The sequence below is a fragment of the Papio anubis genome, chromosome 7 (genome assembly GCF_008728515.1).
Source record: "Papio anubis isolate 15944 chromosome 7, Panubis1.0, whole genome shotgun sequence".
NCBI lineage: Eukaryota > Metazoa > Chordata > Mammalia > Primates > Cercopithecidae > Papio > Papio anubis.
In genome coordinates this window covers 62274160-62297388 of record NC_044982.1, presented here as the reverse complement: position 1 = coordinate 62297388, position 23229 = coordinate 62274160, and positions in this window count along the sequence as shown.

Genomic DNA, 23229 nt, shown 5'->3' with positions numbered 1-23229 from the left:
TTCCTTTTTTGTTCTCCTATTTCACCTTAAGTACACAAATTTGTATTCTATATTTATTTCAGACTTCTTCCCATGTGTGTTTTAACATTTCATGTTGAGAACTAAAAGTAAGATGTTCTCAAATTCATAATCCCCTAGGGAGCTTTTGTTCTTGCCTGCACTTGATAAAGTAAAACTATGCTATTCAATCTAATTTCTTTCTCTAAAAGTTTTTCTAAGTGGCTATAATATTAATGTAAAGTTTCTTCAATAGATTTTGTCCTAAATAAATCACTGAAAACTGCATGAGTTTTTACTACAAACGACTTCCTCCTGAGAAAAAAAGAGTACCATGACTCCATTCTCTGTATGTATAGCAACAGGCTGAGAAAGATTCATGTTTAAAATTCAAAGACTGTGACTAAATTAGAAGTATCTATGTTAAAATTTTTTCAGATGTGGATGTATTGGTTTCCTTTAATCTAATGCTTCTGTGTGTGTGTGTTTCACCATATATTTCTGTTTTAGAAAAAAAAGTCCTTAAAATTAATCTCCAAAAGAAGTTTTTTGTACACGGTTTATTTCATTTATTAAATGTGGAAAATGCCAACAAACCTCAATAAACTGATATACCAACTGGACCAACATCTAAAACATTTTCTTCGATATCTATAATTTTAATAACATGTTAGAAAGCAAATAAGGGAATTGAGAAAGAATTTGATAACTTAAATGCAAGATTCCTGATGACACTAAACAACTGAATATAAATATAGGAACTTGAAGACTATTATCTTTCTTGGCTAGTTATTCATTTCTGTTATTCACAAATATTTTTTCTTTACAATATGATTCAGCATTCATTGAAATACAGTAGAAAGTAAATATGAGTATATACCTATTTGAGTTTCATTTTCATTGTGTCTATGAAAATTTAAATGTTTCCAAACTAATATCATTAGTCCTGTAACTTATCAATCTAAACATTCTACTTCTATTTTTTCCTATTAGATTTCATACTCAAAATATCAACAGTCAGTATGGAAAGGAAGGATTTCCCATACTACAGAGGCAAAAATAAAGATACAGTGGATGAAAAGTTTAACTTCATGCTTTTATCTCCTCTATGACTAATATTGAACTAATATGATAGAAGGTGAAAAGATATATCTTGGTGTCTAAATTAATTCAGTATTGCCCAGCAGTTCTTTTCATAAGACTGGTGAAAAATGTTTCCTCTGGTAACTTTAAATCAATTTTTTGTAATTAGCATTTAGTTGTGTTCTTAAGAATGAAATTTGGCTTCTTTTTGTCTGCCAACATCAATTTTCAGCTCCGCAGCTAAAGAATAGGTCTTTTGTGTTAAAGCCAGCAGGTTTGAAGTCATGTTGTAATAACTTATGGAAGTTATGTCATTATATTACCCGTAGTAATTAATTTATTTTCTTCTAAATTTAATATTTGTTTATTCATGCATTCAGAATTCTGTTTGTACTGACTTATGACAAAGATATAAATGCTATGCTGAAAGACCAAGGATTACTTATTAGAAATAATATTTTCTTTGAAACGAAAAAAGAATCTTTTCTCATTTTTCTAATACATTGAATATGTACAAACTTCCTTCAAAAATGATAAAAATAAGTTATATGTTAATTTTAAATTTCTGTACTATTCATTGACAAAATATCCATCATAAAAAATGCAACTGCATTTATTTCATCTCATTTTATTTCCATAAATCAAGAGAAACTTGATTTAAATATTCATTCTTTATTTTATTTTTAAACCCAGAATATCTGGTTAAGAATACTTACCTTAAACATATTAAGATATTTATCAAATCATTTACCTTACAGTTTCACTCAGAAATAAAAAAGAAACTGCAAAATTTTCCAGATAAATTGTCATCTTTAGGACATTCAGAATCCCTAAGGAATCGAATTATAAGAACTATCAAGTGTTGTATTTTTGTAGCCACCTCTCTGATAGGCCTACAAAACTTACATGAAATGATAACTGCCCTCAGTGTCTACCATTTAGTTGAGAAAAGGAAAAAAGTCAAAGTATGAATTAAAACTACATAATTATGACTAAAATAGTTTCATAAAGGACAGTAAAGAGGCACAAACTGTCTTGTTTTATTGAATGTTGGGCTTAGTATCTATCTTAGTCTACTAGAGCTGCCATAACAAAATACCTAACTATGGGTGGCTAAAATAACAGAAATTTATTTCTCACAGTTTTGGAGGCTTGAAAGTATAAGATCAAATTGCCAACAAAGTAGCTTTCATTGAGGCCTCTTCTCTTGGCTTGTAGGCAAGTACCATCAGGCCACATGACCTCTTCTTTGTGTGCACCTGAATTGCAGGAGACCTCTGGGATCTGTTTCTCTTCTTAAAACAACACCAATTCTATGGGATGAAGGCTTTGCCCTTATGACCTCACTTAACCTTAATTACTTCCTTAAATACCTATCTCCAAACATAGTCAAATTTGGAATTAGGGCTTCAAAATATGAATTGGAAGATCTGACATAATTCAGTCTATAACAAAATCTGAACCTTGACTAATGGAAAAAATCTAAATAAGTCAAAAGAAGAAAAGAAGTATCATCAATAAGGATTAAAAACCATGAAAAGAGTCATATAAGGGTAATTATATATTTACCAAAACCAGATAAATGGCCAGATCTAAAGTATAGAGATGAAAATAAATACGGTAAAATAATGTTTTCTGAAAGACTACTGAACATTAAATTGTCTTAAAAATCCAGAAAAAAAATATTTCAGAATCTCTCTTCTCTTCTCTTCACATACATATACACATGCACTATCTTCCTTCAGCTGTATATGTGTCACTAATTACAAAACTTTGGGCCTTATATAATAGTCTTTGGAGGATACTAAAATTACATATTGAAATCAGCTGCACAAAGTACTCAGCTAAAGAACGTGACTAAATAAATATTTCAATATCAGTACTAAGTATTCAATAGTTATTAAATGTAGATGAAAATGGTAATAAGATAGAACTCTGGCTTCTACACAGGCTACTTTAACATGTCATCTCATTTGCGGCTATATTAGAAAAGTAGTTCCTATAGAATATTGTTGTACATAGGAATCTTGGGACTTAAAGAATACCTTGAAAAATGAGATTATTTAGATTTCATCAGATATTAAAATCGACACCTAATCAATGTATCTATATTCTTTCTATTATTCCTTTGAGGATAAGCACTAAAGCTTTGAATTTTATTTCCGAAAAAAAGGAAACATAACAATCATGATTTAGACAAATATTAAGAACTTAAATTTTCCTATTTATCAACAATGAGTTTCATATGATTTATATATGTCTACCACAGCTGCTATAACAAAATGGCACAGACTGGGTGAATTAAACAACAGATTTTTAAAAACAGTTGTGGAGACTTGAAGTTCGATATCAAGGTGCTATCAGGGTCAGTTTCTAGTCTCTCTTCCTAGCTTAGAGACAGCCACCTTTTTGTTGTGTCTTTGTGGCAGGCCAGGTCTCCATTAGGAACCAGAGCTGTCCGTCTTTACCAACACTTGCTGTAATTCTGCTGAATGTATTAGTTAAACATTAAAGAACTGGAGAAACTAGTGCCTTAGTGCAAAGGGCTAGAAAGTAAAACAAGTCCATTATAACACCGCCTGGACTTTCTTAGATTCTAGAGTTTACTTAAAATAATGGAGACATTCTTGCACATGTTGTACCAGCACTCGCTTTAGATAATATTTTAAGTAATTTTTCCAAGCCTCTGAAGTAGTTGTCTAAACCCAGGACCCTAGTCAAAGAATAGATAGAGTGAAACACTTTGGCTTTCAGTTTGTAGCTGTACTGAGTATATGTAAGCACTAGAAAAACTTGTAACTTTGACTTGGTTTGGTGAATTACTACAAACTTCTCCCTGTAACCAGTTACAGAAATAAACTCCCTTCTTTCCCAGTCTGTCTTCATCTCCTTATTGAACCAGGAGAACTAGCAGCTGGACCACTGTTTGGTCTGGGAACATCTTCACATGTTCTTTCCTCTCTGTGTGTGAAGGGATATCTCTGGTGTCTCTGCCTCTTTGTATAAAGATCTCAATACTATCAAATTATAGTCCTGCCCTTATTACCTCATTTGGCCATAGTTACCTTTCTAAAGACCCTATCAACAAATGCATTTACATTGGGGGTTATGGCTTCAACAAATAAATTTTTAAGGGGTAAAATTCAATCCATAACAATCTATATTTAGTTTCAAAGATGGAAAGGTAAGGTCAGTAAGATAATAGAATTATAGTTTTCTAATGTCATCTTCCTCCCCACAAAAGTCATCAGTTTTGACAACTACCCTTGTATAAGAGTACCTATGAAGTAGTCTAGGAGTTCAGCAGAGAAGTTCTAGGAGACCATGTAAGCAAAAAATCCAAACATAGATGAATTGTAAAAAAAAAAAAAAAAAAAAAGAATAGTTTTCCTTTACCCATGTCACAGTTTTACCAAGGTACAGCTCAATGCAAAGAGAGAAACAATTGACAATCAATTTATCCCTTGAGGGAAAAAGGGTATAGTGAGGAAGTGCCCAGCTCCCTCAGCCATGCAGATGGTACCCAAGTGGGCAACAGAGATGCTGTCCCTTTCTTTCTTGCCTCAACCAGAAAGCTGTGGTGATCAGCATAGCTGAGTGATTTGGAGAGGGTGGAAATAGGGATGAGAGGCTGTGCACCCTACTACTTGCTCTGCAAACTCTATCAGGAAGCCTGCCTATGAGATACTTAGTTTGCCTTATCTATACACCCCCTTGAAACTGGCCTATGGGAACCACAAATGCTCCACATGCCTCTCCTCCATTCCACTCCTATGCTGGCCCTCTGAGCATGTCCCTGGAGATAGTGAGCGAAAGCATCTCATGCAAACAACCAGCTAAATTCTGCAGGGTTGGGAGAAGGTGTACAAATGAGTCTTTCAGAACACAACCTTAGGGAAAAGAAACAAGAGGCTCTTGGCACCTGGCTTACTTTGCAGGACAGAGAGAAAGCCTATAGTCTTAAGAATCTCTCACCTGAATGAAAACAAGAGCTGTGGAGAAGGCACATTCATTAAAAAAAGGTCTGAGAGAACCTCAGAATTCCTAGTCAATTTAATTGGTAAGGGTGTTTATCTTTTGAAACCAGGCAATAAAGACTGTAGGAGAAGACTGCATATGTAATGCAAAGTCAGAAATGAAAAACTTCAAGAAATTAAAAAGAAATGAGGAAAACATGACACCACCAAAGAAATACAATGATATTCCACTAACCCAAACCTTAAATAAAGGCAGATATATGAATTGACAATTTAAAATAATTGTTTTAAGTAAGCTCAGTGAACTATAGGAGAACATAGACAACTCACTGAATTTTTTTTTTTTAATGAAAAAACAACTAGTTTAATAAAAGGATAAAATCATCTTAAAAATAAATTCTGGAGATGAAGAATACAACAAATGAAATAAAAATGTAATAGAGAGCATAAACAACGAACTGATCAATCTGAATAGAGAATCTGTAAGCTTCAAGATAGGTCATTGGAAACTATCTAGTCGAGGATAAAAATTTTTTAAAAAATGGAATTAAAAGGAATGAGCAAAGGTTGTGGTATTTATAGAACACTGTCAAAAGAGATACCATTCATATTATGAGAGTAACAGAAGGAGAAAAGGGGCAGAAAGATTATTTAAATAAGTAATGGTTGTAAACTTTCCAAATTTGGAGAGACATATGGAATTCAGGTACATGAAGTTCAAAAGTTGCCAAACAAGTTCAAAAATACTTGTTCAAAAAAGACTTCACTAAGACAAGTTAAAATCAAAGTGTCCAAAATAAAAGACAAGGAATGAAGTTTGAAAGCAGCATGAGAAAAGAGGCTTCAAGCACCAGTAACAAGACTATCAGCAGACTTTTCAGCAGAAACATTGTAGGCCAGGAGAAAATGGAATAATACATTCAAATTTCTGAAAGAAAAAACACTGCCAACTGAGACTATTTTATTTGGCAAGGGTATCCTTCACAAATGAAGGAGAGATACAAAGTTTTCTATAAAAAGAAAAGTTGAGACCATTCATCACCATTAGACCTGCTCTGCCAAAAACTACTAAAAAGAGAGTTCTCTGAGCTGATATAAAAGGATGCTAACTAGCAACATGACAACAAATGAAAGTGTAAAACTCACTGGTAAAGTTAACAGAGAATTCAGAATATTCTAATTCTGTAGTAGTGATACGTAAATCAATTATAACTTGGTGTAAATGTTAAAAAAAGAAATAAAAATTAATGCAGCTGTAATATTTTATTAATTGGGATGCTATGTACAAAATGTAAATTATGATATCAAACATAAAATGTGGGAGGGGAAAATGTAGTTTTTGTATGCAATAAAAGTAAAGTTTTTTAAAAGCAAAAAAAGAAAACAGGTAAAGTTGCAATCAGGTTAAAATAGACTGCTATAACTGTAAGATATTTTACGTAAGTCTGACTGTTACCAAAACCTATAGTAGTTACACAAAAAAAAGGGGAAGGGAAAAAAGCATACCACTACAAAATATTCTCCAATTACAAAGAAAAAAAAGAGAAGAAAAAAAATCCACAAAAAAACCCACACCTAACAAAATAGCAATAGTATGTCCTTGCCTGTCAACAATTACTTTAAATGTAATTAGATTACCTTCTCCAATCAAAGATATAAAACATGCAAAGCCTATTTCCTGTGCCACTTTAGCCCACCACATCTTGAGATGCAATTTCTGTTACTTGCTCAAGCCCAATTAAACAAACAAACAAACAAAAAACCACTCACATAACAAATTACATGATGCAGATTTATTAGTAATAGATATAAAGGAAGGGGGCTATACAAACCTAGGATTCATGGTGAGTTAGACCCCTGCTTAGGAGAACTGCGCCAGATAAATGAAATTTCACCTGCACATGCGCCATCTATACTGCAACTGAGAGACCTGAAAAGTGGCCTACTCCAGGATTTATACCCCAGGGAAACTTGATATGCTGTGTTAAAGTGTTGTAGGGCATCCTTTACTATGAGGAAAAGGAACAGAGCCCAAACTCTTCTGGCCAGTTCTTCCTTATCTCAGGATATTGTATTCTCATCATATTCTGCAAATATTGAGAACTTAAAGCAAGAAAAGGGGAGGGAAGAACCAGATTGGTGCAGGACTACCAGGAGAACTGAACTGTAGAGTCTTGAATGGATAAATAAAATAAAAACTTACAATATGGTGCCTACAAGAGAAATACTTCAGCCTTAGGGAAATACATAAACTAATACTGAAGGGATGGAAGAAGACATTCTATGCAAATAAAAACCAAAAGCGAGAAGAGATACCTATACTTATACCGGACAGAAGAGACTTTAAGTCTAAAATTGTAAAAAGAGACTAAGATCATTATATAATGATAAAGCCAAGTCATCATGAAGCTATAACAATTGTAAGTGTATATGCATCTGATATCAGAGTATCTTAATATATGATGCATATATTAACTGATCAGAAGGCGGCAGTAGACAAGAATATCATAATAATAGAGGATTTCAATACCTCATTTTCAGCCATGCACAGATTATTCAGAAGGAAAATTAATAAGGAAACAGTAGACGTGAGCTATACTTTAGACCAAATGGATTTAACAGATATATACAGAACATTCTATACAACAGCAGTAGAATACAGATTATTCTTAATTATACATAGAACATTATCCAAGACAGATAACACAAAGTCTCAAATTTAGGACAAATGAAAGTATATTAAGCCACTTTTCTGATTACAATGTTAGTAGGACAGACAATATGCAGTTTCCTGGAAACCAATAACAGGTGGAAACAGAAAAATCACATTTGTGAAAATTAAAAGCACACTACTAAATAACCAATGGACCAACAAATGAAGTAAAAGGAAATTTAAAAATACCCGGAGACAAAGGAAAAATGAAAACATAACATTCCAAAACTTATGGGATGCACCAGAATCCATAATGATAAGGAAAATTATGGTGATAATACCTATGTGAAGAAAAAATAAAGATCTCAAAGACACAAACTAACTTTATATTTCAAAACAATAAAAAAAAAACCTAAGTAAAAAGGAAAAAAACCACAAACATCAGATCAGAAATAAATGTGGAAGAGACCAGAAAAAACTGAGATCAAGGCAATAAAGAGTTCTGTTTTTGTAAAAAATAAACAAAATTGACCAAATTTTACCCAGACTAAGAAAATAAGAGAGAGGATTCAAATAAATAAAATTAGAAATAAAAGAGGGAACATTACAGCTGATAGCATAGAAATACAAGGGATCATAAAACACTACTCGAAATAATTATAGTCCAACAAATTGAAAAACCTAGAAGAAAGGAACACATTCCTAGAAATGCACAACTTATCAAGATTGAATAATGAAGAAATAGAAAATCTGAACAGACCAATAACAAATAAGGCGATTGAATCTGTAAACAAAATCTCTCATTAAAGCCCAAGACTTCATGGCTTCATGTGTGAATATTACCAAATATTTAAGGAATAATTAATGCCCATAATTCTCAAACTTTTTGAAAAATTGAAGAGGAGAGAATACTCTCCAAACTCATTTTAGTAGACCAGCATTATCCTGATTAAAAAAAAAAAAGAAAAGAAAAAAGGACAAGAATACCACAAGAAAAGAGAATTACAGGTCAGTATCCCTGAACATAGATGCAAAAATCCTCAATGAAATACTAGCAAACCAAATTCAAATTCAACAGTACGTAAAAATAATTATTCACCATGATCAAGCAGAATTTATCCCTGTAGTACAATGCTGATGCAACTCACTCTTACCACATCTTTACAACATAGTGTCAGAAGTCATGACAAGAGAAAGAGATTAAAGGCATCCAAATAAGAAAGAAATAAGTAAAATTATCTGTGTTTGCAGATGAGATGACATGATCAGAAACCCTAAAATTCCACAAAAAAATTGCACCATTATAAATAATTAACAAATTCAGTAAAGCTGCAGGATACAAAATCAACATACAAAAATCAATAGCATTTCTATCCGTGATCAAAGAACTATTCAAAAGTTATTGAAGAAAATAGTCCCACGTGTAACAGCATTTAAAAAACTACTTATGAGTAAATTTAAAAAATGAAATGAAAAATCTGTACACTGAAAACTATAAAAATAAATGGAAAGTTATTCAGTCAGTATTCATGGATCAGAAGACTTTATATTGTCAAAATGTCTGTACTATCAAAAGAGATCACAGATTCCATGCAATTTCTATCAAATTCCAATGATATATTTTACAGAAATAGAAAAGACAATTGTAAATTTTGTTGGACCCACAAATGACAGAAATAGCTAAAGTAATCTTGAGAAAAATGGACAAAGATGCTGGAGACATCATACTTCCTGATTTCAAAATATACCTCAAAGCTATAAGAATTAAAGCAGCATGGCACTGCCATAAAAACAGACAGATAAATGAAACAGAATAGAAAGCCCAGAAATAAGCCCATGCATGGGTAGTCAATTGGTATTTGACAAGGGTACCAACAATACACAATAAGGAAAAGATAGCCTCTTCAATAAATAGTGCTGGAGAAATTGAATATCTACATGCAAAAAATAAAATTGTATCTTTATTTTACATCATTCACAAAAATCAACATGAAATTGAGTAAACACTTAAACATAAGCCTTGGAGCTATGAAACCCTCAGATAAAAATGTGAGGAAAACTGACATTGGTCTTGACAATAATTTTTCGGATATGACACTAAAAGTACAGGAAAAAATAAACAAGTGGGACTATATTAAACTAAAATGTTTCTGTACAACAAAAGAAATAATCAGCAGAATCAAAAGCCAACCTATGGAATGGGAGAATATATTTGCAAATCAAATATATTCTATTTGATCTATTATAGGTTAATACTATAATATATGAGAAACTACACAAATTAATAGCAAGAAACTCCAAAATAACCCAATTTTAAAATGAGGAAAGAACATGAATAGACATTTGTCTAAAGATGTCATATAAATTGTCAATAGATACGTAAAAATTTTTCAACATCATTAGTCATTAAGGGAGTGCAAATCAAAACCACAAAGAGATGTTACCTTATACTTGTTTGGATGGCTATTATGAAAATACATATGTTGGAAATAATGTGGAGAAAATGGAAACCCTATACATTGTTCATGGGGATTTAATGATTTAATTGGTGCAGACATTGAAGAAGGTTTTTCTTCAATGAAGGTTTTCAAAAATTTAAAATAGAACTGCCATATGGTCCAGCAATTCAATATCTGGGTATATATTCAAAGGAAATTAAATCAATATGTCAAAGAGACATCTGCACTCCCAAGTTCACTGCAGTATTATTCACAATATCCAAGATATGGAACCAACCTAAGTGTCCATCATTGGATGGATGAATAAAGAAAAGTTGGTATATAGAGACAATGAAATCCTATTCAGCCTTTTAAAAGAAGGAAATCCTATCATTTGTAACACAATGAATGAAACTGGAGGACATTATGTTAAGTGAAATAAGTCAGGTACCGAAAGGCAAATACCACATAATTGCGTATGTAGAATCTGAGAAAGTCAAATTCATAGAAGCAGAGGATAGAGTGGTTGTTGCTACAGGAATAGGATAAATTAGGAGATTTTGGTCAAAGGCTAAAAAGTTTCAGTTAGACAGAATCAATATGTTCTGGGAAAAATATTTCAGAGAGAAGATATTTTAATTCTTCATTCTTAAATCTACACCCAAAAGCAAGGCAGAAGAAAATACATAGAAACACAGAACTCATTTCTTCTGAAACTAAAAAATATCTGTAACACCTACACAGAAAAATTAGGAAGAGCTATCAATTGCAATGAACATTGGTGAATCAGTGGAATCCCATCAAGAGTATCCATCTTCATTCAATTGCAGCTCTCAGAGTCTGCAGCTCTCCCCAAAATAGAGTACATGCCAAGAGGTGAACAACAGACTGTCCTGGCTTGTGAGTAACAAGATATGAGCCAAATACTTTATTTTTTTTTTTAATTCAAGGAGAAAATTGTTAAAACATCCTACTTTCTCTCCAAAAAGCAATTCTACTAGGCACAAACGCATTCACAGAGGAATTCTAAAATATTCCTTTAAGAAACTCATAGCTTTAATCCATATAAACTGTTCCAAACATTGGGAAAGAAAAAGGAAAGCTTTTATTAATAATGCTAATATGCACTGTTCCAAAAAATAGTCATGGGTAAAAATCACAGCAAAAATACCATTCATGATATGTGTACAAGAACCTTACAAATATTAGTCCATAGAATCCAGCAACCAAATCACAAATGAAATTAGAATTTTTTTCAGAGATCTCAAGATGGCTCACTATTTGAAATAATTTAACATATGTCATTATATTCCCAAGTCATAGGTTGTACATGTAATAAAAGCCAATATTGCAAACTTACAACAATTAAAAATGAAAATGGATTAAATGTCTATAAAAATGGAAATGCATTAGAGGTCCGTAAGTGGAGTTATTGTAGCTAAACTACAGCACATTCATACAATGAAATACTGAGCAGTTCATACAATAAAAATGCAATCTTGAGTGCACTGTTATAAGATATATTGTTGAGTGAAAAAATGCAGAACAGTATATATGTGTGTGTACACACATGTGCATATATGTGTGAACAAAATTTAAAAATTAATGAGTATATATGACTGAAACGTATAGAATACTTGCAAAAGAATACACAGAAAATTTACAATGGTTGGGAAACAGAAAATGAGAAAACTATACTTTTCATTGTATATTTTTTCCTAACTTTTAAGATTTATAACAATTGCATACATTACCTATTTAAAAATAAATGCAAAATTTGTAAGAAATACAAGTTTTCTTAAAGTGGCATGTAAAAGGGTAAGGCATTTTGAATTCCCAGCCATTAAGAACCATTAAAAAATTAATAAAAGGACTAGTAAGCATGACCATTTTAAAATCACCCACTCTTTACTATACACAGCCCAAATAAGGCTGCTCCCAAAGAGCCTGTCTTAAATGCCTGACTTTGAAATAATGTACATTTTTTCTATTAGCCATAACATTTTCTATAACGTACATTTCTATTGGCCATAGCATTTTCTATAATGTACGTTTCTTCTATTAGCCATAGCATCTTCTATAATGTACATTTCTTCTATAAGTCATGGCACTTTCTATACTTATACTTTATGCCTTGTATTATAGTGATTTATTTGCACACTCATTCTCTCACACCTTAGTACCTTTCTCATGCTATCAACTTTTCATAAATTTTTCTTGGGCAGTTATGACAATGAGGATTTTTCAGGAAGTCTTGGGTCAAGTATTATTTCCTCTAGAGACTTCTAGTCTAAGTTTTTAGTTTTTTGAGAATTTCTTCTCCATTCTTCCATGAACATCTTTATCTTACTACATATTATTCCCCAAATTACTATTCGCAAGTTTATTATCCCCTCTAGGCCATTAACTCTCGGGAAGCATGTTACATGTATCACACCATTCAATTGTGACCACAATCCTCTGATGTAGGTACTTTACCCATATCCTGCTGATGAGAAACCTGAAGCCCAAAGATACAAAATAATTTGCCCAATTTACTGGATTTGACTCAAAGCTGTCTGATTCTATAGTTGTATACTTCACTTATATGCTATGCTATTACTCAGAAGTTAATATTGATATTAACATCTAGAGTTTTGATGCTAAGAAACGGTACATAACTTCTGCTTTCAAATAGGAAATCATTGAATGCATTTTCTCTCACAGTGATGATATTCCCCATCTAGTTCTAATTAAACCCACTGGTCACCTTGAGAATGATGGTTAGTGTTTCTAATACTAGCCTAAGTCATAAGCATATAAGCATGCTTTAAACTGGTATATTTAGTTTCAAATTAAATAGTTACTGGAAAAAAAAGATATAAGGAAAGTATGTTTCTTAAATTTTCTGCTACAATTTCCTAAAAGGATAAGAATATAATGGTGCAATAAACTACGATGACTCAGTGTCTCCTTCATTATGCCAATGAAAACATAGTCTAGTATCTTAGTCTTGTCTATTTTAATATGAATGTTAAGTTTATACTGAAATGAACTCAAAAGAGATTATATAATCTTCACTTTTTTATGTCACTCATTACATTCTGCAAGTTATATCAGAAGTTAATTCTTTAAAATGTTCCAAAATTAGTATTGCTTTTTGTCCTATAATTTTAATAACTCAGTGTTGGGAACGATCATTTCACTTGTTCAAGAAAATTTAAAAGAAAACATGTAATGTGCTTATGTTTACCTCAAAAGGGGAAGATAAATTTAAAAAGAAAAAGATTCAAAAAGAGGCATAACTTGTTAAATTATTTCCTCTTTGATGACAAGAACCGAGTTTAGGAACTATAATCTCAGAACTTAAACTCTTGTCATCATTTTGAGAAAGGAAAAAAAAGTAATAATATAAACCAGAATTGAAAGTTGTCATTTCTCTTCAAGGAAGCAATTTTTATTCTTTTCATTTGTCAGTCAGGGGACAATATGTAGCTTATTAATATAAGAACCAGGGGTTTTATTTCAGATTTTGATCAGAAGTGTTGATGCCACAAAGCTTCTGGATAAAACTAAGTATTTTGCTTCCTTCCTTCGGTTACATTGGGAGTAAAAAGGTAAGTGAGTATATCAATACATTAATTTTGTGCCACTCTTGGCAATAAAATTAATAAATGACCAAAAACTTCAGTGTAATCATTTTATTCTAAACCTGTAACTTATGTTAAAAACATATTCTGGCTATAAAACAAATTTTCACGTGCCAAACACCAACAGGAGTTTACCATGTATTGGTGTGCCACCAGGGCATCATTCCAAAAAAGGATTTTCAATCTGTTCTTGCATCACATGACATGCACAATTAGCTAAGCTCAAGGCAAAAATGTTGTATGAATGCATGCTTCTGAAAGAGCAGCTGGCGTGGAGTCTTAAAATTCAGCTCAGTATCAAAGGAATAAGTTTAACGCAAGCCCAAGTGGGACTGCTAGCTTATGTCGATTACCAGCTGTCATGGAACCAAACTTCAGGATTGCATACTGCTTCCTGTCCTTAAAAAGATTCACTAGTTTGAAGCAGAACACATGCTTTTGTTTTGCCTTATTTTTATTTTGGTCCAAATTTACTATAATTGGATATTTTATTCAATATGAATACTTCTCGAGTTTTCAGGGAAATAAAACTTTGAAATAGAGTAGTAGGATTCTACATTATCACCACTTTGATGGACCTTTTCTGGGATAACATTTTTGGGTGACCTATGTGCTATCCTCCCTTGAGTGAAATTTCTACCTGCACAAGATTTTAAATTTTTCATCTTATTAAACATCTAAAGCTATGCATTTTGAAAATTGAGGTTAATGGGTATCCTCCAAATAATTTATTTGCTTCCAAACTCCAAAGTCAATTTCCTGCAAGGATCATTTTTTACAATATTATATTTTAGACGGTTAGTACAGAATGTAAATAATTGCCATAAAGTGATGAATACAACCATTACATTCTAGTTTGATATTTTGTAAGGGAATACACTTAGCCTTCTTAATGCTTCTAGGAGTTTAATCCTTAGTATCATCATAGATTAGCATTTACTAAATAAAATATAAAGTATGGTTATGTGCTATATATTACTAAATATGAAAAATGCTTATTATAACGTAGAAGGCATCATTTCAAAGTAAAATGTATCATAACTTATATAATAATCTTAAGAATTTTTTTAATGTCTAGGCAAATCTACATATCAGCGCAGAGGAAACAACACGGTTGGCTTTTCTACTGGAGTCACTTAAATTAATTTTACATTTCTGAGGCTATATTATTACAATACAATACCTAAGGTCACAGGGAAAGACCTAATACCATTATATTTCATGAAGGAATCATTGACTATATTCTCCCAGGGGTACATATGGAACTGCCTCCCTCCCCTCCCCTGCTCCTTTTCTATATACTGGGAGGTCTTTTCTCTGTTAACATCTATGCTCTTTAAAGTTGGTCCTTGCAGCTGATGAATTACTTTCACAGTAAGTTCTACTTGGCTTGTCTTATTACTCATTGAGAATAGAGCTCAAGGTTCTATCTTTTCAGATCAATATTTTTGTTTTGTGTTTGCTGTGTTATTCACAAATTTCTATAAAAGTTTCTACAAACTACCTGGAATCATTTGCCAGGGAAACATGATAGACTTCGCTTCATATTGTGTGTTTCTTTTTTTAGTTTATATAGGAAAACACAAAGGGACTAGAGTAAACCACAGTGATTACAAAATTAGACTCCAAAAGGAGATTATATATTACCATACACACACACACACACACACATGTGTGTGTATCTAATATATATTATATGGAATAAGTCATTAATGAAGCACACATGGATTGTTTCTACTGGAAATATTTGGTCTATTTAAAAATTCTCACCTTTGTTTATAAAAAATCCTAATGGCTAAAAGCAGATTTTTCATTGGTATTCATAACTCTTTAAAGTGTGAATAAATTCATAATGCTGTAGGAGGCTCTGTCTTTTTTATTAGCTTTAAGAATTATTATTCATAATAAAAATCACATGTAAAGATATGCTGCAAACAAGCTAGAGAACGTATCTTGACCATTGATTTTACAACTTTTACTCATAGGCTACAACAAAACTCTGAGAGAGTAATAAAGTTTACAAAAACTTTTAATTCAAGAAACTATGCTATACAAATAAGCAAACTCTATGAATTTAGGTAACATAAGGGGTAGAAACAAAGGTATGTTGCCTTAAAAATTATTAAGAAGCTTAAAAAAGAACCCTAATGATGTCCTAATTCTTAGTTCTATATATACTCTTATGATTTGCATGAACCAATATACATGAACACTAATGAATATAAAATATAAAGTGCTTTAGATTTTTATTGAATATGTTGCAATCATCTTTATCCATTATTCTTGAAGAAGTTTTGATTTTTCCTTCATGAAACCATTTATGTAAGAATGTCACACATCTTATACTCATTTAGATAATTGTAATTAGGCTATAACCAGTTCTGTAAACACTATCTTCCAAATAAATTGCTTCTACTGAAGCTACACCAATAAATTTTAAATATATCAGAGAAAAAAGTGCTCTGCTGTCGTTACAGCCTGCTTAAATCATAGAACTATATAAAAGACTTTGTTTAGGCCTTATTTTAATGGATTAGTCAGCAACATTCTCTTGCTCTAGTCTCCAGGCCTCCAATTCATATGTTAATTAGCAATTATTTTTTAAATACCTCAAAATTGATCTTTTGGTCATGTGCAAAAGAATAAGTAAATAAAAATCTGTATTTGTTAGTTTAAATGAAACTAATAAAATTCCCTTTTAAAATATTTTTTGTTTGAATCTATCACCTCAATTCAATTGGAACGTGTTTTACTAAACTTCTCTCCTTCCAATAAGCTCAGTCACGCATGGTTAGGAAATCAGCCGCAAAAGTAGATTACACATATCTTACTTGAATAATCTTCAGTATACAGTTTAACACATGGAATCAGGCTGACATCTATAAAGTGATAAATCTATAATCTTAGCAGCAATTGGAAATCATCAAGGTAGACACATCCTTTGAGGCTAATTTTGTCATAGATGTCAAATTTTGCAGTTGAATTTCCACATTGGGTATTATTATACACCTTGGATGTAAAAACACCATAATATTTAGTAATTATTTATTCATGGTAAATATTATTCTAAGAACTATCAATAAGTCCCAAATTAATGAATTTCAAACACATACAATTTAATTGTTTAAAGTTTTGTGCTAGTTATAGACAAATTAAACTAGTAAAGCACTTGATATCACAAATGAGTCTAAAGAGTTAGGTGGTTATGGTGGACAACAAATAGATGTCTCTTTTGAATTATGTAAGAGAAATGAAAGTATCTGGAAAAATATGTAATACAATGGAAAATAAACAAGCACAGTGCAATTTAATAGAAGTTAAATTTGTAGCTAACTATTTAATTTATGCATAAAAGGGTTACAAAGTAGGCTTCCCCTTTCTAGAGATATGATACACCAACAGAATCTTTGATGAATCTTACAAATGTTAATTTTCCCCACAGTGGAACTAATGTTTCTGATTAGCTAAAGTAAATAGTTATGTGCAATTACAAGTGGTTCTCAGTGATAGTACTTTTTCTTTTTCAAATATTATAAACATTTAAAACACAAACATTGTTCTATACACTTAGGAAAAAGATTGAAGTGAGATTCCAGAATTCAGGTTGTGTTTTAACTTTGCTAATAATTAGCCTTTTGCTATATATCTTAACATTTATTCTATATCAGTAAAATGCATAAAATACTAGGGACTTTACAGGGTATCTTAGAATTCGCAACAAGCTATATTTTTAAATGAAATTTTTGCACCCAACTCTCATTAATGTAGAAACGCTTCATCTTGGAAAATCACAGTAAAAAAGAAAACCTTTCTCTTTTTTTTTTTTAGTATAATGATGATACTCACATGTTCACAATTACAGAGCAAGAGAGAAAGAGATTATATAAGATGTGGTCCAGTGGGGCGGAGGAAGGTTACGTTTTTGTGATTATGTAATGATATTAATATGGCCCAAAGTTATTTTATTTAAAAAATGAATACACCTTTAAAAGTATAAAGCATTTTCAAGTCTATTTTTTAATTTCAGGGATATAACAATCCTGTAAGTGACATAGGTACATTCAATATCTCAGGGATCAAGAAATTACATTTGGTTTCTTGTGGAAATGTCACACACATAGTAATGTCAACCAGTGCACCAGATAGGAAACTCTCTGATTCCCACAGTATTGCTAAATTTCCTCCACCATTATGACTAGCACACAGCTTTGGTGGAAAACCTGCCACAAACATTTACTGCAGCAAAGAAAAATCGGCACGGGTAGATCATAGTTCGACACCAGTTCACCCTGCCTTAGAGACAGAGTGTGCTGTCTTAGTTTGAATTACCTCCTCACCCTTTACCTGGTCAAGTTCCATTTTTTTCTTCCCATGTCTACCACTAACTTTCAAAAATGAAAAGGATTGCACCTTCTGAACTTCTGCAGTCTACTGGACAAAGTATTCAGCTTACATTTACTGTATTGAGACTTACATTGTTATTTAACTTTCTTATGTTTATTTCTCATTTCACCAACTAAATCGCAAAAATTGGAGGGTTCTATGTTTATAAAATCTGTCACTCTGCCAATGACCTGATGATGAACATCTTTCATAATATTTCTCATAAAGGTTGTTTCTGCATATTCTGATTCCCAAAGATTGGAATTTCTGGAGGATCATGATTTTCACCCAGATGCCCCAGAAGCTAGACAATAAAAACCACTAGTTAGTAATCAGTAAACCTTTAATAAATGAATGTATATATGTTCAACAAATGTCTGTTCTACATTTTATAATTGAATCAGTCAAGCATTTATTCAATCCAAAAAAAAATGAAAAACAACTCTTTTAACTGATATTCTAAAATAAGGTAAGATTAAAATTAGAGACATAAAAAATCAGAAGTTTGTTTTTATTCATTTTGGTGGATTCTATTGAACTTTTTTTGGGAGAGAATACTAATGAATCACTGAGCATAGTTAATTTAGAAAAATATGTATACAGAAAGTTGAATTATCAAGCTAAATAAAAATGTTGCATTTGTGATGTTTGTGAATAACTGACACACCCAACGAAGAATTTGTTTAAAATGTGTTTTGGAGTTAGAGATTAATGATTTTGTGGTCAATTATGACCAAATCTTCTAAGGTCATACAGCACTTTTCCCAAACTCACATGTGAAGAAGAGAAAGAAAAGTCAAACTTATTTATTTATTTTTATATTTTATGTTTTATTTTTTATTATACATTAAGTTCTGGGGTACACGTGCAGAATGTGTAGTTTTGTCACTTAGTTATACACAGGCTGTAGTGGTTGCACTATGCACATAGTGGCTGCACCAATCAACCTGTCACCTACTATCCCTCCCCTACCCTGCTACCCCCAAACAAACAAGCCCCAGTGTGTGATGTTCCCCTCCCTGCGTCTATGTGTTCTCATTGTTCAGCTCCCACTTATAAGTGAGAATATGCTGTGTTTGTTTTTCTGTGTTTGTGTTAGTTTGCTGAGAATGATGGTTTCCAGCTTCATCCATGTCTCTGCAAAGGACATGAACTCATCCTTTTGTATGGCTGCATAGTATTCCATGGTGTATATGTGCCACATTTTATTTATCCAGTCTATCAATGATAGGCATTTGGGTTGGTTCCAAGTCTTTGCTATTGTGAACAGTGCCACAAGAAACTTATGTGTGCATGTGTCTTTATAGTAGAATGATTTATAATCCTTTGGGTATATACTCAGTAATGGGAATGCTGGGTCAAATGGTATTTCTGGTTCTAGATCTTTGAGGAATCGCCATACTGTCTTGCACAATGGTGAATTAATTTACACTCCCACCAACAGTGTAAAAGTGTACCCATTTCTCCACATCCTCTCCAGCATCTGTTGTTTCCTGACTTTTTAATGGTTGCCATTCTAACTGACCTGAGGTAATATCTCATTGTGGTTTTGATTTGCATTTCTCTAATTACCAGTGATCATGAGCATTTTTCATGTTTCTTGGCCACATAAATGTCTTCTTTTGAGAAGTGTATGTTCATATCCTTCTCCTACTTTTTGATGGGTTGTTTTGTCTTGTAAATTTAAGTTATTTGCAGATTGTGGATATTAGCCCTTTTGTCAGATGCATAGATTGCAAAAAATTTCTCCCATTCTGTAGGTTGCCTGTTCACTTATTTAAAAATGACTATGTAAATAGTTCTCCCAATTACCATTTATTCTCTCAAGGGAAGCTTAAAAAATAAAGAAGAAGAAAAAACAACACTTTGGTCTGGCCACCTCATCAATCCAACAAGCATTGTTGTGGCATTTCAGTGGAGAAGGAAACTTGGGGGAAAAATAACCCATCAAGGCTGTAAGGACAGCTCCCAATTTAACTTTCCCTGTCCCTATTTATCCACCTTTATTCACCACCCAAGACCATCCATTATTCTAGAGCACCCTCACCTATAAAAGTGGTCAAAGCATCAGGAACAGGCAAGGAGAGAGAACCAAAAGGCATCAAGAAACCGATTTGCTTGAGAAAAGCAGCCTTTCTTCCTTTAACAGCTCTCTATGGCTGAGAGGGAAATTGCCCAAGAGATCATCTATGTGACTTACAGACTCCTTTTTGGGAGGTTAAGAGTAGCACGGAGAATTTAAGATAATGACAAGAGTCTAAATTTTTAAAGTTTCAAGTCTAAATTTTTTAAAATTTCAAGGTTTCAACAGAATGTGGATATATTCAAACTTTCAAAAAGGACAGTGTTTGGAAAGGGTAAAACCAGGACACACAAAACATTGGGAATTAGCGTGACCCCCAAGTGCTTCTGGCTCCAGGTAATAACCATTCATGTGTTTGCTGGAGTTCACACAATTTTCCCCTATTACCTGGTACAAAATGACTCATCACCTCCCAAAAGCTTCTTTTCAAACCACGATTTTCACTTTAATTTGGTCCAATGTAGTCCTATTCTTTATGTCCTATAGACTCACCCCCAACTACTTCTCTGGGTGGTAAAAAAAAAAAAAAAAGAAGGAATTCCCCTTAACCTGGTCCCCAAAACTCAGAATTAAGTAATAGGAGGGGCTGGCAGCCTCCTGGAGACTAAAACAACTTAAGGCTAAATCTATCTTTCCAAGAGTGGAACATTTATTCACATAATGTTTGAAAATTCATATATGCCACAATAGGATAAAAATCGAAAGGCAGAAATCTCACACTTTTCCTTATACCTCCCTCCCCTACTGCCCAACCAGATTCCAGACTTTCTATCACTGTCATTACCATTTCTGTTAAATGGAGGCCCCCTAGGCACTAACCACACTGACAACTGCATGATGACAATGCACCACGACTTTTCCACTAAAAAGCTGTAGCCTCTTTCTCTCTGGCTGTATTGGTGATCTCCAGTTACTTCAATACTGTCAAGCCTGTGGCAGCATGCAAAATAATTTCATTTTCTTTTTTAAAGGTAAGAAACGTCTCTAGGAGACAGTGAGTTTTATTTTGTCTTGTCTGGATAGAGATTTGATTTGCTTTCAAATGTTTCAGGGTGGAGAGAAACTAGGAGAAAGCACAGGACGTCGAGGTCTGTTCAACATAATCTTCTCCCTCGTTTTTATCTTCACCATCAATGGAGAGAGCAGCATACTTGCTTGCAGAACTGAACTTAGAAGCTGGATTTTCCTCAGGTTTCTTTGGCTTAGGTGCAGATCTGGAGTCTGGATCCTTTTTGCCATCTTCCCTATCTGACTTCTTCCAGTGGTCTTTGTTCCCTCCATCTCCTGGACCACAGCTAGAGTTCCCAGTTTGGTCTTTTGGGACATTCATCCCATCTACTTTATTTTCATCTTTCCTTGCTGGTCCTTCCTCAGATGGTTGACCTGGAGCTACTTTTCCCCCACCACTTGTGGGAGACTGCTGCTCTGTGTCTGAGCTCTTGCAACAGAGTAGCTAAACTTGCCTGCTTTTATGTGCATTTTTGTAGGGATCAGCTTGGTAGACAGTACAAGGAGAGAAATGACACCGTGATCTTGGTTTGCAGACCCTTCTCCCATCAGTCCTAGATTAGGCCCTGGTCAGCCATGCAGGGGTGTTGTTTTATGCATGCTGCAGCAGTGGGTATAATGAATATAACTTACTGAGCGGACAAAGGTGTGTACCAAGTGAATTTAAATAATTGGTGTGGATTGGCTAGTAGCTAAGAAGTGGTCTTTTAAAGAGATACTACAGATTATAAAAGGTTTATTTTAAAGAAAAACAAAACCATTTATTGTAGATAATGAAAAGCTAGGGTTTGCTCTCTTCGTGTCTACTTTCCTTCCAAATAGTTGTATCCAAAACTGTTTTTCCCTCTCCCCTACCTTGCCCCCTGTTAAAATAGCAATGGGGATTGATTAATGTCCCATTCCTGAATACATATAAAATTTGTTCAAAAATATTGTCTATGAAAATGATTTGTCATCTGTAGACTTATTACCTGGGAGATGTCTTGAGATATAAAAGCCCATCTTTTGGGTTGTGGGTTTTTTGTTTTATCCAAAGAAATCTGATCTTTAAAGTTAAAAAAAAATGACTGTATAAAAAACTTAAAATTTTAAAAGCCCCAAAATATTTGCAAATCTGCTAGCCACTTAGTGGTTTTGGTACTTGAATTTCACGTTCTTTCTATAGTAGGCTATAACCCAACATGAATAGAAATGTTGACCAAATATGTTCTCTATAGCTAACAAATGGAAATTTATTTGCATTTTACTAAAGTAATCCATATAAGTGAGGGGTTTTGTTTTCATTTAAAAATGTCAGACTATGTATCACTTAATGCTTTTTAAAACAAGCCTATTATGTTTATCATCTTAAGATATTTAAGAGCTGCAACCCTGTATTTATATGATAAAGCCCCTACATAAAAGATAATACTAGACACATTAAAAAACACTCATTTTTAGGGACATGTTAATTCAACTTTTGACATTAGACTGATAAAATGAGGTGATGTATCAAAATTATTTAAAATTCTAACAGGAAAAAAAATGTTCTCACATAAGCATGCCTAGATGTAAAAAAACTAAGATTAATGAAAATATCTGCTTGATTTATGTCAAATTATTTGACATATGATAATATTAATAGATCACATTTAATAAGCCCTAACTAAGTTCATCACTAAGTTCTTTAAGGATTATTTAACCCTGGCCTTAACCCCTTTAAAAAATGCGATGGTATTTTGATGCTGTTATTTCAAAATATTGTTTATTTGCTCTTTTTTGGCAATGAGATTTCCTTTGTCTCTTTCTAGTTTCACTTTGATACACCTCTGTTTACTGCTTAATACTGTTTCCTTTGGCCAGTTCATACTGTTCTGTGGGATAATATATTTTCATGGCATCAAAGTATAAATTTGCATTTTCTTCAACACCGTTCTTTGTTCATCTCCACTTCTTATATGTATCTCAGATGAGCAGTGCTTAGTCTAGACAATAGAAT